General features: G+C 42.7%; 1 protein-coding gene across 5 annotated transcripts in view; it reads left to right on the top strand.

Annotated features, from left to right (window-relative positions):
* The window catches only part of ALG9 (ALG9 alpha-1,2-mannosyltransferase), a 93,440-nt gene that overhangs the window by 66,376 nt on the left and 12,702 nt on the right, over nt 1-14,362 (top strand). The gene's annotated exons all lie outside the window — the stretch shown is intronic.

Raw genomic sequence — 14,362 nt, 5'->3', positions numbered from 1 at the left:
AAGGTAGAGAACCAGGTCCTGAGAGGCAGGACTGGGACTCAAACAGAGAAGAAGATGTTTTTAGGAGGACAGAGTGATCAGAACCTGCCGATGAATGAAGATGAATAATAACAACTGTCGGTTGGGTTCGGCAGCTGATGAAAGCAGTTTTGATGGAGTGGTCAGGGCATGGTGACTTGGAAGTTAGGGGTCAGAACAAAAGCAGCAGGACAAGACCTGGAGGTGGCGAACACAGAGGTTTTCTGGAGAGTTCTGCTCTAACGGGAAGCAGAGAAATAGGGCTATGAATGGTGGTGGGCACTGCAGGGGGAGTGATGATGGATTGTGTCCTTTGGATTTTTTTATATTGTGGCATATGTGTAACGTAATTATACACAAAAACCCTACAGTTTGCCATTTTAAGTGTACGATTCAGTGGTATTAATTATTTTTGCAAAATTGACCTACACATTTTGTAAGTTGAAGGGTGGTTCGATGCATTTCTGTGTTGGCCTGTGATCACAGCAGTAGCATCAACTAACACCGTTATCGTGTCACATGGTCATTATTTCTCTTTTCTGTTGACAATGCCATTATCTATTTTGAAACCTTTGCATCACCCCAAACTATTCATCTTTTATTTTTTTTGAAATGAGGGAAATCACAGTTATGTTTGTATACCGATGGAAATGACCTCTTACCTGGAAACTGGTCATGTAGGAGAAAGGAAGGAATTGGTGGAACAGGTGCCCTTGATGCGGGTGAGAGAAGATGTTTCAAACAGACAGGCAGCAGGTAGATTGTCTCTGTCAGTGATGGAGGTGTTCTGTATCCACAGTGGCCAACATGAGAGCCACGAGCCATATGCAGCTATTAAGCATTTGAAATGGGACTACTGTGGATGAGGAGCTGAATTGTTAATTTTGTTTAATCTTAATTTAAATAGCTACACATAGCTGCTAGATAGAGGATAGTAATAGGCAGCAGGTGGGTGTGATAATGGGTATCTGGCAGCTTTCCTCTGATGGCCTCTGGTTTCTCTGTGCAGTAGGAAGTAGGATTATCAGATGAGAAGGGAGTTTGTGGGGATGAGGTGTTCAGGATTTGAGGAGAGGGAAATAATTGAGAGTAGGAAACAAAAGGAGCTTGAGAAATACAGTGTGATTGGAAGACGGGGTAAAGAACCCACCTGAGTTTAAGCTGCAGCCACTGTGGTTGCTTGTTGGTGCTCTGGTGATAATTTACATACCATCAAATCCACCTACTTTAAGTGTACAACTCAATAATTATTAAATTTAGCAAGTTGTGGGTATATGAGTGGGATTATATAATATGTGGGGTTCTGTATCTGCCTTCTTTGACTTTGCATGTTTTGGAGATTGATTCATGTTATAGCAAGTATCAGTTTGTGTCCCTTTTTGTGCCGAATACTACTCCATTTATGGATATAACTATTTTGTTTACCTCTTCCCCAGTTGATGGATATTTGGGTTGCTTCTACTTTTTGGTATCATGAATAATGCTGTTGTGAATGATTATGCACACATTTTTGTGTGCAGGGTTGGAGTTTAGCCAAGAAAGTTCAGCAAAGCATGAAGGGGCAGGGGAGTTGAGTTTGTGTAGGGGAGTGGTCATGGCCTTAAGTTAGGCGAGGAGGGGTGGGGGGTGCTGAGGGAGTGGAGGGCCATGAGAGGTGGTGGGGTCTTGGGTTGATACTCACATGTGGTCAGAATTGGAGTAGTAATGGGAGAGAGCTGGCAGGAGAAGCAGCAGTGATGGTGTGAACTCGCTGCATCACACGTGTTCTTCGTTATTGTTATTCGATACAGTACTTGGGGTAGGTTGCTGTGGTGCCTTCTATTTTGAGTTGAGAAAACTGTGACAGCCTGAGATCTGGCCCTGGGAAGATCTCCAGCTTGGAGGGGACAGCGCATTCCCTGCAGCCTTCCCATTAGCAGAGGACACTGAGTGGTTCACAGATAGTGACAGCAGTACGCTGACCACAGAACGAACTCTGTTTGTAGCAAATGGGACAAGGGCGTATTTTAAGGTAAGTTTTTTTTTCCCTTTTGGTTTTGAGGGTTGACATGAGAAGATGTGCCCATCTTCCTATTTCCCCTTTCGATAGCACACGCACCCTGCAGCTGGTGCACATAGACTGAGAGCCTTCGGGACAAGGCAAAGAAACCATGCTCATACAGTTCTCACTAGAGACTTTGAAATCTTCTGAGGGAAGAGCAAAAGGTGTTGGTCACTTCCCCACCTGTCTTGTGATGAGCAGTGACTGGAGATACTTGCACGGCCACACAAGTGCTGTGGCTCCTCTGTCTTCACCACCCTCCTCATCCTTTCCCAGAGACGCTGCTTGCTGTTCCCTGCTGAGCGTTCTGCTTCCCTCACAAGCTCAATGTTAAGGGCAGAAATAAAGCATAATCGGTTCAGTTTGATAAACATTTATCCCACACCTTGTGCATCCTAGATTTGAGACTGTGTGCAGAGAAGACGGCTGCCTTGGGGACTTCGGTACATCTGGGGAGAAACACTACACCAGAGAAGTGCCATGGAGGCGTAGAAGGGATGGGCAATTCCAAAAAGGCTCGGGTGGGAGAGGCTGAGGAAGATCCCAAGAGGAAGTGACGTGAGGATTGCATTGGTGATAGTGTGGGTGGCGGACTGGAAGCAGGGAAAGTTGGTGGCACAGAAACAGGATAGGAGACTATTCTGGTTGGCTAGATGAGAGGCAGCGAGGGTGTGAACTCGACTGCCGAGGACTGATAGACTCAGGAGATACATAGTGTCTGGAAGATGAGGTCAGAATTTTTCCCAGTATCGCACAGCTTTCCCCAGTGGCCTCTATCAAGCTTTTAACATTTTCCTTTGCTGTATTAGAAGTGCAGTACTAGTCATTGTTGGGGATTGCTTGCTGTGGCTGGGCTGGTCCCTGAGCAGAAGGTTTTGCAAGTTTGAGCACAACTTGCTGGAGAGACAGACCTTAAGCTTATAGAGCATCTTGTTTCTCCTGTTGGTGGGTGGTGGGTGGGTCTCTGCTGCTGCTTCATTTCCCCTCCGCACGCCTGCCCAGCTCACCCATCACACCGCTAGTGCAGGGGGAGGGAGGGAGCTGACTGGGGAATGCCTTCTGGGGTTTTTCACTTCCCATAAATTGTACTCATTTCCCATAAATTGACATTCTCTTCATGGTGATATGCTGAAAAAGAAGAAAATCTGTTGGTTTAAGAACTGAAAAGGTACAGTTCACTTGAAGGTGTGCAGAGCGTGGTGAAAAGAGCAAGGGGTCAGAGGACAGGTGCATTTAATCCTGGTTGCCCGCTACTTTATGGGGGTGTAGTAAGGATCAATTGAGAGCGCAAATATGAAAGTATTTGTAAATTCTAAAGCATTATGTAAATGTCAGGCCTTTCCATTAATTAGCAGGCAGTATAGTGTTCCAAAATTATGCTGATTATTCTCTCTCAGACAGCACTTCCCAGTATACATTGATCTAACCACAAAAACAGTGGGATCCCACAGCCTAGTTTTGCCACAGCAATTTATAACTGTCAACACCATGACATCTCGTGTTGCTGACTTGGGACAATTAAGTTGGACTGTCAGAGGCTGTGGGCCCCAGAGATAATGCGCTGAGGTGGTGTCTGAAATGCTTGTAGGAGCTTGATCCTGGATGCCTTCCCGCCTGTTCACTGGGGATGTTACATTTCCTCTTTTGCTGCTTGAGACCGTGGTTTGTGTATGGGAGCAATTTCTGTAACAAGGAGAAATACAGTACCATCTGCACCAAATGGCCACTCATGTCTTAGACCCTAGACTGGATGGGGCTGTAGGCCTAACTGTTCTCTAGCTCTGTCTGAGGAAAGGAGGTTTTAATAAGTCTGTGACCTACTGCCAGGTGATCTTTTAGAAATGCAAGATTATCTTAGATGTTTAAATCCCTAAAACTGAAATCTGCTTCCTTCATATTTATAATTGACTTTGAGATCAATTTTTTCTTTCTTCCATTATCCATTTGTCTGTCTGTTCATTTGACATGCATCCAATCAGATATTTTTTAAACACTGTCAGGCACTGTCATGGATCTTAGGTATATAGTGACAAACAGTACACACACCTTACAATATAACAGCGAGGCTACCATTGAACAAAAAACCATCCAGATCAATATATAATTACAACCTGTGTTAGCTGCTTTAAAGGAGAGTTCAGGGCACTATGGGAGAAGGAGTCAGCAGAAGGAGGCACCTGGAGACTCAGAGCCAGCTGGTTAGGCAGGTTTGGAAATCAGGAGACAGTATGTCTCTGTCACGGAGCTAGATTTTTTAAGGGATGTGAAAGAAGTAATTAGACACAGATTTTGCCCTTTAAATAACTTACAACTTGTGTAGTTATACATGCAAAAACAACTTGAAAATAGTATTAAGACCATAGAAAGGTACCAGGTTGTAACGCTAGACCTTCTAAGAAAGGAGAGGCCTGTCTGTGGAGGTAGGAGTATACTGAGAAGCTTCCCGGAGGACGTGGTTCCTGAGCTGAGGCTTAAAGGAACAGGAGGATTTGTACCGGTGGTAAAGAGGGCAGCACCACTCCCATAACTCACAGAGAAGAAATGACGAGCGCAAGTGGAAAGATAAAAAGAAGCCTTTTGGATGAAACGCCTGAGGGTTTAGTCAAGAAAAATTTAATTGACCTCTTTCACTGGCTTAAATTGGCTTTTAGGTAAAGTGATCTATAATAGATCATCCAAATCCAAATGCTCTTGAAAATTAAAGGTGTCCTGTCCTGGGCAAATCAAGACGTATGGTTTATTTAATGTGACCAGAATACAGGGCTTGCCCCAAAAAGCAGGATGAGGAATGGAGCATGTATGGTTCCTTTGCCCCATAGTCATGTTTACTGTGGATTTTCCCATAGTTAAGTTATTTGACTTAATCTGCTGACCCTCCTTGGTATTGTAGCCTAGGTTAGGTCTCAGCCATCTGCAAGGGAAACAGCCTGGGTAGTTTGAAGACCGTACGGGCACATCAGAATACCCTCCTGGGTGGAGACTCAGCTCCAGGGGGAGGTAGCTTAAAGATGATTAGAACGATATGGTGACTGGTATAAATTTAGACATTCTGAGTATCTGTGAATACATGGGCTTGTTTTCCGTGGAAATTGTTGGAAGATAAGTAAGGCCTTTACTGTTGGGCTAGTGAAGAATGACTCCGTAAAGAGGACTAAATGTGCTTAGCCCGTTTGGGTGAATGGCAGTCCAGATGTCCATTCTTTACCAACAGGCTGCTTCTCTGCTTTATGAGAGGCCTAGAGATCCCAGAACCTGTTAGTCTGAGATGGGACCCAGGCCTAAGATCTTAACCATTTTCTATTGTCCCCCTGCCTTGCTTACAGCTGGTACCAAGCTGTGCCTTCCTCTCCTCTCCCTGAGTTGGCCATGTCTGCGTCTGGCTAGTTTTATCAGGCTTTCTCTGACTCCTAGGATATGGAATCTAAACTAGTCAACGAGATCACTTTTTAAACCAGACACATTTGTTACTCTATGGCCATCTCATATTACATACTTTCTAAAATAAGAGAGGATTTTTTTTCCTTCTTTGAAGCATGATATAATTGCTGCTTGTATAAAATAGCTCGACAAGTGGGTGGATGTAATGCCTACTCTGAGATTCCCCAGAGAGGAGTGAAGGGAGAGTGTTGGAATAAACTACCGGCTCAATGGTGGGTTCCTCCTAAGTGTGGTGTAGGAGTCTGGTGGGAAGTGCCTCTCCAGGATGTTGGAGCTGGCCTCCTGCACACCAGGGCCTGCCTGTGTGTGGCTTTAGAAACAAGCTGGGAGGCCCTGTCACTGCTTCACGCGGCTGCTTTCCGCCCACACTTTCCTCCTTTGTTATAGGTCCCTTTTGTCTGGCTGCTTTGCTTGAAACCTTTGGTTTTTGGATTATGAGATTTCCTTCTTCCTTGTTTTGGATGTGTTAGCCTCATCTAACTGAATTTTAGGTTTGCCTGATGAGGGGCTGGGGATAATTTGGGGAAACTTAAAAAGGGCAGGATTTCAAAGCCCTGCCAATGTATAGTTCTAGAAGAAGAGATGCAAGTCGGGAGTTGAAAGTTAACTCCCTCGGGCCCGGTAGGAGAAGGGCCTTCCCTAGTCCTGATAGCCTCTGCTGTGTGTGTTCTTTCAATGCCCAGCACAGGATTCTCAGTGGCCACTGAGCTTTACCTGTTGTGGAGATTGTTTACTGAGACTATGAGTCTTCTTTTAGCCTCCAAGTAGAAGTGAATACAGCAGCCCTGAGGCCTGAAGAGGCCATGACACCTGTATCCATTTTGGTCCTGTGTGGTAGTCTGGTTGATGGCAGTCATGGTGTCCTCTGTCCCTAACCCCAGCATAAGCAGAACATAGCATAAGCGTAAGGAGATCATAGAGAATCACTGCAAAGGGCAAATTAGTTGGAAGCCCTTGTTCTAGTTGTGGTGGTGTAACAAATTATTCTAAGCTTAGCAGTATGAAAGAATAGCACTTACTGATTATTGTTTTCTCTCATGTTCTGGAGTTGACTGGGCTCAGCCAGACAGTTCTTCAGCTGCTCAGAGTTCTTTATGCATTAGCCATCAGACGGTGGTTTGGGCTGGATGGAGGCGTTGGGAAGGCCTTCTCACATGTCTAGCAGTTGATGCTGGCTAGATCTCAGCTTGGGCTGTTGGCCAGGACATCTACATGTGGCTTCACCATGTGGCCCACGCTTCTTCACAGCATGGTGGCTGGCTTCCAAAAGCTAGTATCTCAAGAGATAAAACGTTTTTGATGACCTAGTCTTGGAATTCATACAGTGTATCACTCTTGTCTCATTCTGTTCATAGACAGCAAGCCATTCGAATAACCCAAGTTTGAGGGGAGGGGAATTAGACTTTCCCTATTGGTGGGAGAAATATCAAAGGATTTATGGACGTGTTTTAAAACCATCACAGCTCTCTTGATGCCATTCTTCATCCAAATTGAATAGTTTTTGAAATTTTGCTTTTTAAAGGAGATGTCTTGTACAAGAGACCTGTGGTGCACAAAATAGCCCAGCAGGCTGTTCATCTGCAGCTTTGTGCTACCCAGATGGAAAGGGAGACTACACCCTATGGCAGAATTTGGTTTCAGGCCAACACTTTGACATGCTTCAGATGATGTTCAAGTCCTTGGGGTAGAATTAGTTCTTCCTCCCAGTCAGTAACTGAAGTGCTCTGGTCTTTTCCCCACCCATCAATCATGGTCATACCTCCAGCTCCTTCATCTATGTCAAGAATACTGAGAAATCGTAAGGAAGAAGAGATCAGAGTTTCTGAACTTGTGTGATTCTTGGTAGTTCATTGTTCTCAATACTTTTTGTTTCTTTATCAGTTCTTGGCCTTTCCTTTTTGTTTGGTTTTGTGTTATCTTCTCCCAGATACTTAGCTGAGACTTTCATCTGGCAGAGCTACCCCAGGCTAGCTTTGGTTTCAGAACACAGCAGCATTTTCCTCATTGTAGTCTTGAGCTGTTTATCATTGAGATCTGCTGACATTTTAAGAAGGAAAAACCTGTGTGTGTGTGTGTGTGTGTGTGTGTGTGTGTGTGTGTGTGTATTTCTGAAGCTCGGAGAGTGTGCTTCCCGTTGTTGTGAAATTCGTTCTCTAGAAAGAGACTGTGTACAGACCATCGGTGCTCCAAGTCCATACTATAGAGACTCTCAGATTTGAAAAGTATATACAGTCTTTCAGGACTGCCACTGCTTTTAACTGGCTTAGACCAAGCAGCTGGTCTCATCAGAGGTCTTAACTCTGAGTTCCTTGAGAGAAACCACAACTCTTACTGAATCTCTGTAACTCCTAGCACATAGTAAGGTCTCAGAAAAATATTTATCCATTATTTGATGAATTTCATTTTCTTTTTCTTTTTTTTTTGGCTTGATTTGGCACACAATGTTACATTAGTTTTCAGGTGTACAGGTTCACACTTGGATAAGGTCATACGTTATTTCTACTTTGACCACAGGTGAAACTGCCATCTGTCACCATACATCACTATTACAATGTCATTGACTGTATCCTTATATTGTGCCTTTTATTCCTGTGACTTATTTATTCCATAACTGGAATCCTGTATCTCCCACTCAGCTTCACTCGTTTTGCCTATCCCCTTTACCCACCTTCCCTCTGGCATCCATCAGTTTATTCTCCATATTTATAGGTCAGATTCTGCTTTTTGTTTATTCATTTGTTTTATTTTTTAGATTGCTCATATAAGTGAAATCATATGTTATTTGTCTTTCTCATTCTGACTTACTTCACTTAGCATAGTACCCCCTGGGTCCATCCATGTTGTCTCAAATGGAACAGTCTCCTCCTTTTTTTGTGGCTGTGTAACAGTCCATTGTGTAAATCCACATCTCTTTTTAAAAATGAAATTAATTTTAATTCCAGTATAGTTAACACATGGTGTTAGATTCCTTTCAAATGCACAATATGATTGTGATTCAGTAATTCTATATATGACTCACTGCTCATCACAGTGAGTATGCTCTTAGTCCCCAGCACCTATTTGACCCATCCCCCACCTCCCCTCTGGTAACCATCAGTGTGTTCTGGATAGTGTTAAGAGTTTATTTCTTGGCTTGTGTCTCTCTCTCTTTTCCTTTGTTCATTTGTTTCTGAACTTCCACATAAGAGAAATCATGGGGTATTTGTCTTTCTCTGACTGACTTATTTGTATAGCGTTATACCCTCTGGCTCTATTCATGTCATAAGAAATGGCAAGATTTAATTGAAGTTTACTCTTTTTTTTTTTTTTTTTTTTAATTAGAGCATGTGAGTGGGGTAGAGGGGAAATAGGAGAGAGAATGAATCTTAAGCAGGCTCTATGCTCCGCTCAGAGCCTGATGTGGGACTCAATCCCATGACCCTGGGATCATGACCTGAGCTGAAATCAAGAGTCAGATGCTCAACCAACTGAGCCACCCAGGCGCCCTGGCAAGATTTCATTTTTATGGCTGAATAATATTCCCTTGTGTATATATGCAACACATGTTCTTCATCCATTCACCTGTCAGTGGACACCTGGGCTGCTTGCATATCCTGGCTATTGTAAACCATGCTATAGTAAACTTAGGGGTGCATGTATCTTTTTGAATTAGTGTTTTTGTTTTCTTTGGGTAAATACCCAGTAGTGGAATTACTGGATCATATGGTATTTCTATTTTTAATTTTTTGAGGAACCTCCATACTGTTTTCCACAGTGGCTGCACCACTTTACTTTCCCACCAACAGTGCATAATGATCTCTTTTTCTCCACATCCTTGCCAACACTTGTTTTCAGTGTTTTTTATTTTAGCCATTCTGACCGGTGTGAGGTGACATGTCATTGTGGTTTGATAAGGCATTTCCCCGATGATGGGTGATGTTGAACATATTTTCCTGTGTCTCTTAGCCATCTGGATGTCATCTTTGGCAAATATTTATTCAGGTCCTCTGCCCCTTTAAAAAAATTTTTTTTTGATGTTTAGTTATATGAGTTTTTTATATATTTGGGATATTAACTCCTTATCAGATATATCATTTACAAACATCTTCTCCCATTCCATAGGTTGCGCTTTTGTTTTGTTGATGATTTCCTTTGCTGTGCAAAAGCTTTTTATTTTACTGTAGTCCTGATAGTTTATTTTTGTTTTTGTTTCCCTTGCCTCAGGAGACGTATCTAGAAAAATGTTACTACAGCTGATAGCAGAGAAATTACTGCCTGTGCTCTCTTCTAGGATTTTCATAGTTTCACGTCTCAGATTTAGATCTTTAATCCATGGTGAGTTTATTTTTGTGTATGATGTGAGAGAGTGGTCCCGCTTCCTCTTTTTGCATGTATGTATCCAATTTTCTCAGCATCATTTGTTGAAGAGACTGTCTTTTCCCCATTGTATTTTCTTGACTCCTTTGCCAAAGATTTACTGTATAAGCGTGGGTTTATTTCTGGGTTTTCTGTTCAGTTCCATTGATTTGTGTATCTGTTTTTGTGCCAGTACCATACTGTTTTGATTACTGGAACTTTGTAGTGTAACTTGAAGTCTGGACTTCTGATTACTCCACTTTTGTTTTTCTTTATCAAGATTGCTTTGACTATTTGGGGTCATTTGTGGTTCCATACAAATTTAAGGATTATTTGTTGTAATTCTATGAAAAATGCTGTTAGCATTTTGATAGGGATTGCATTGAATCTGTAAATTGCTTTGGGTAGTATGGACATTTTAACAGTGTTAATTCTTCCAATACATGAACCTAGTAGATATTTCCATTTGTTTGTATCCTCTTCAGTTTCTTTGATCACGGTTTTATAGTTTTTTGGATGTAAGTCTTTTTCTCCTTGACTAAGTTTATTCCTAGGTATTTTACTATTTTTGATGCAGTTGTAAATGCTGTTATTTTCTTAATTTTTCTTTCTGTTACTTTGTTATTAGTGTATAGCAATGCTATAGATTTCTGGGTATTAATTTTATATCTAGCCACTTTGCTGAACTTATTTATTACTCTATTAGTTTCTTGGCAGAGTTGTTAGGATTTTCTGTGTACAGTATCATGTCACCTGCAAATGGTGAAAGTTTTACCTCTTCCTTACCAATTTGGATGCCTTTTATTTTTCTTGTCTGGTTGCTGTGGCTAGGACTTCCAGTACTGTGTTGAATAAAAGTGGTGAGAGTGGACATTCTTGTCTTGTTCATGATCTTAGAGGAAAAGCTCTGTTTTTCACCATTGAGAGTGATATTAGCTGTAGGTTTTTTTTCCTTCTTTCTCTCTCTCTCTCTCTCTTTTTTTTTTTTTTTGGTTGAAATTTTAAGGTCAGTTTATTAAGCTGAATGATGAGAGCTATCAGATGAATATTCTCTTGAAAAGTATTTTTTCTCAGTAAAAGATCAACACCTCAGCACAGCCACAGATACTGTGGCAGTCTGGGCTCTCTGAAGTTAGGGATAGTCCACTCGTCTGTCAGATCAGTGTCTTCTGGGTCAGCACGATTGTACTCTGACTCATCTTTGTCATCCTTGTCATCCTCTGGCTCCAAGTCCTCCATTTCCTGCGAGGTTCATCCGCCTCTACTGCTTGCAGCATCTTCTGAAAACTGGGTAGCAGATGTGTCAAGATGATGATCTGTTTCAATATTTCAAATAGCTGTTTCCCACTTAATTTATTCTTGCCTGCTCATTCTCCTTCTTGCATTCATTTCTTTCTAATTTCTAAGAGTTCTGCATCAAACTTGGCCTTCCAACTTCTCATTTGTAACAGGAGTGCCATGAAATAATTGCCTTTCAGCTTTGTCTGCTTCTTTTTCTGTTTTGTTTCCTCTCTTCCAGTTTATTTTTAAATGTTTATTTATTTTGAGAGAGGGAGCATATATGAACTGGGCAGGGGCAGAGAGAGAGAGAAAGAGAGAGAGAGAATATCTCAAGCAGGCACTGCATGGTCAGTACTGAGCCCAATGCGGGGCTGGAGCCCATGAGCCATGAGACCATGACCGGAGCCAAAAGCAAGAGTCAGATGCTTAACTAAATGAGCCCCACTGGCGCCCCTTTTCTGGTTTTTATTTGATCTGTTTCATTTAGTTTTTCTCACACAGCTGTCCCTAAAGATCATCACCATATCATGGTTTCCTTCTGCCTGTAATGCTAATTGTGTTAAAATGTCTGAGCCATCATTGTCTTGTAGATTTTCTTGGGAGATTATTTCATAGAAGGGCTTCATCTAGGTATTTTTAACTGTATGTTCACTTGAGGGATAGCCTGGACAGTTTCTTCATTTTCTCAGGCCTCAGATGTCAGAGTAATGGTGAAACTGGGTGGATTTTCTGATACTACTGGTTAATGACACTCTCAAGCTGCTCTTCACTCATCCCCTTCCTGTCCTCACAGCACAGCTGTACTGCTGGTGAGAGAGAACATGAACAGAACTGGGGCTTGAGGGGGTAGCTGAGAGACCCTTGCCTGTGAAAGGAGTCGGGGTGGATGGACTCGAGAGCCTCCAGCTCATTGTGGTCTGCTGCTCCTCCATAGTCGGTCAGCATGGCCTCGCTGCTGCCCACGGACCGCCCAGCCACCCAGGTAGAATGCTGCAGTGGAGGCCGCAGTGCACCACGAGAGCTGGCAGCGGCTGGGTGGGTGCAGGTGCCGAATCCCCGGCTGGGAGGCCCTGGGCCTAAAGCCAGGTTGGGCCTGCTGAACAACAGCCCCACGTGGGCCTCCGCCTTGCAGTGGGGTCTTCATATATGGCCTTCATTGTGTCAAAAGATTTTTATCTCTAAACCCACTTTGTTGGGAGTTTTCATCATGATTGGATGTTGAATTTTATCAGTTGCTTTCTCAGCAACTATAGAGATGATCATGTGCTTTTTTTCATTTTGGTGATGTGGTATATCACATTGATTGATTTGTGAATATTGAACCATCTTTGCATCCCTGGAATAATCCTCTACCTAAAGTGGCTTCCAGTGTTACTTACTAGTTCTCACGTAGAAATAGCCCAAAGGAGGTCCAAAGAGGAGAGACAGAAACATTTTTGAACGCTGTGTAGTGTCTTCTGCACAAGAATGGTGCGTGTAGCATATAATACCTTCATATCTAAGTAGCCATCAAACAGAAAACAGATGAGTGTAGAGCATTTTCCCAGCACCTTGGTGGGACTAAAGGTCAGAAAATGGCCAGTTGCCTAATACCAGTTCTTTCTCAGTCCCCTCATTCTGAATTTTTGTCTAAAGGTGACTATCAAGAGGTTATGGTATCATGTCAAGTGACTGACCAGGGCCATGAATCAGTTGTACACCAGTCTTGAAGTGCTGTGAGTACACTTTGTGTCTCAGTGAACTTGCAGATCATGATATGGATCTTTGGAGGTTGCAACTGGGAATATATCTATTTATTGAGTGTCAAGGGTCTGTTGGACACGCCTGCTGGAAATAAAGTTTCATTCAGTAAATCTTACATTAACAGAGACCTGGAGAGGTTACTTGACCTTTTGCATTAATGTTTGCTTTGCTAATATGGATGCCCTCTACATGTCAGTTGTGCTGGAACATCCCATGGGCCATCATAGCTTCTGCCCTCCCCCACCCTCCTACTGTAGGCCCCTGCTTTGTTTAGACCAATCTGATGTCTTTAGGACTGAATTGTTTGGGAAGAGAAGAGAAAAAAAAAAGCTTTGTATTATTTTTGATAATTGCTTTTTCTTTTAGAAGATGAATATTGCCTGAAGTGAGGGAGGTGAGAGTAGATGCTCACATTTAAGAGGCAGGGCATAGTCATTCTTTCACCCACAGAAGAGGATTTACTGAGTTCTTTCTGTGGTACCATCCTAAAAACTGGAGACTGAGCACTTAGATGAAGTTCTGTCTTCAAGAAGCTGGTGTTCTAGTGGAGTATGGCACCCAGCACATAACTCCTGTGTCCATCTCTCTTATTGGGAAAAGAGATAAATGTCTACTCTGCAGTACTGACTAAACATTAGTGTCCCTCAACCCATTTCCTACTTAAGAGTATCAAAGAACTGTCACATTTAAAAAAAATATTTATTTTTGAGAGAGACAGACAGAGTGTGAGTGGAGTATGGGCAGAGAGACAGGGAGACAAAGAATCTGAAGCAGGCTCCAGGCTCTGTGCTGTCAGCCCAGAGCCAGACGAAGGGCTCGACCCCACAAACTGTGAGATCATGACCTGAGCCAAAGTCAGATGCTTAACCAACTGAGCCACCCAGGTGCCCCAGAACTGTTACATTTTTGATGCATACCAGCTTTTTGATAAGCTCTTAAATTGCTTGATATGGGACTGTAGGTTGAGGGTGGGTAAAATTAAACCTTGATGGGATTCTGAGATCTCTTCAGAACTAGAGATAGCTGTGAATGGCCCACTCTACTGCAGAAAATCAGTCACTGAAATATGAACTGAGTGCAGGAGAGCAAGAGATGGAGACCAAGAGAGGAAGCCAGCTTTAAAAAAGAACCGGTGATGTATTTAGACTATAGGTTCACGGGGATATTGATGTTTGGATGCATGGATGGATAGATAAAAATAAAAGAGAAAACCTGAGGACTAGGACGTTTTGTTTTTAACGTGAAAAATTGACCCAGCATTTCATTTATGCCTGTTGAACTGTCAGGCAGTCGTCCATTGACGTCAGCAAGGGCAGATTGAAATCTCCATGGCAGAGCGTGGCCTGGCCCTGATAAATAGGGCTGGTAATTGAATTAGAAAACATTCTGAGCTGTCAGCTAATTATGCTATTCAGGCAATTGCTTTGTCCATGTCTATTTCATCCTTGAATTGCTTGAGTGACTTTCTCACTGGGAGAGGGGAAGTCGGCTTCCATGACTGAGGCA

Source organism: Prionailurus bengalensis, chromosome D1 (genome assembly GCF_016509475.1).
Source record: "Prionailurus bengalensis isolate Pbe53 chromosome D1, Fcat_Pben_1.1_paternal_pri, whole genome shotgun sequence".
Taxonomy (NCBI): Eukaryota; Metazoa; Chordata; class Mammalia; order Carnivora; family Felidae; genus Prionailurus; species Prionailurus bengalensis.
The sequence above is the reverse complement of the archived record's forward strand: the minus strand, read 5'-3'. Positions and strand labels throughout refer to the sequence as shown.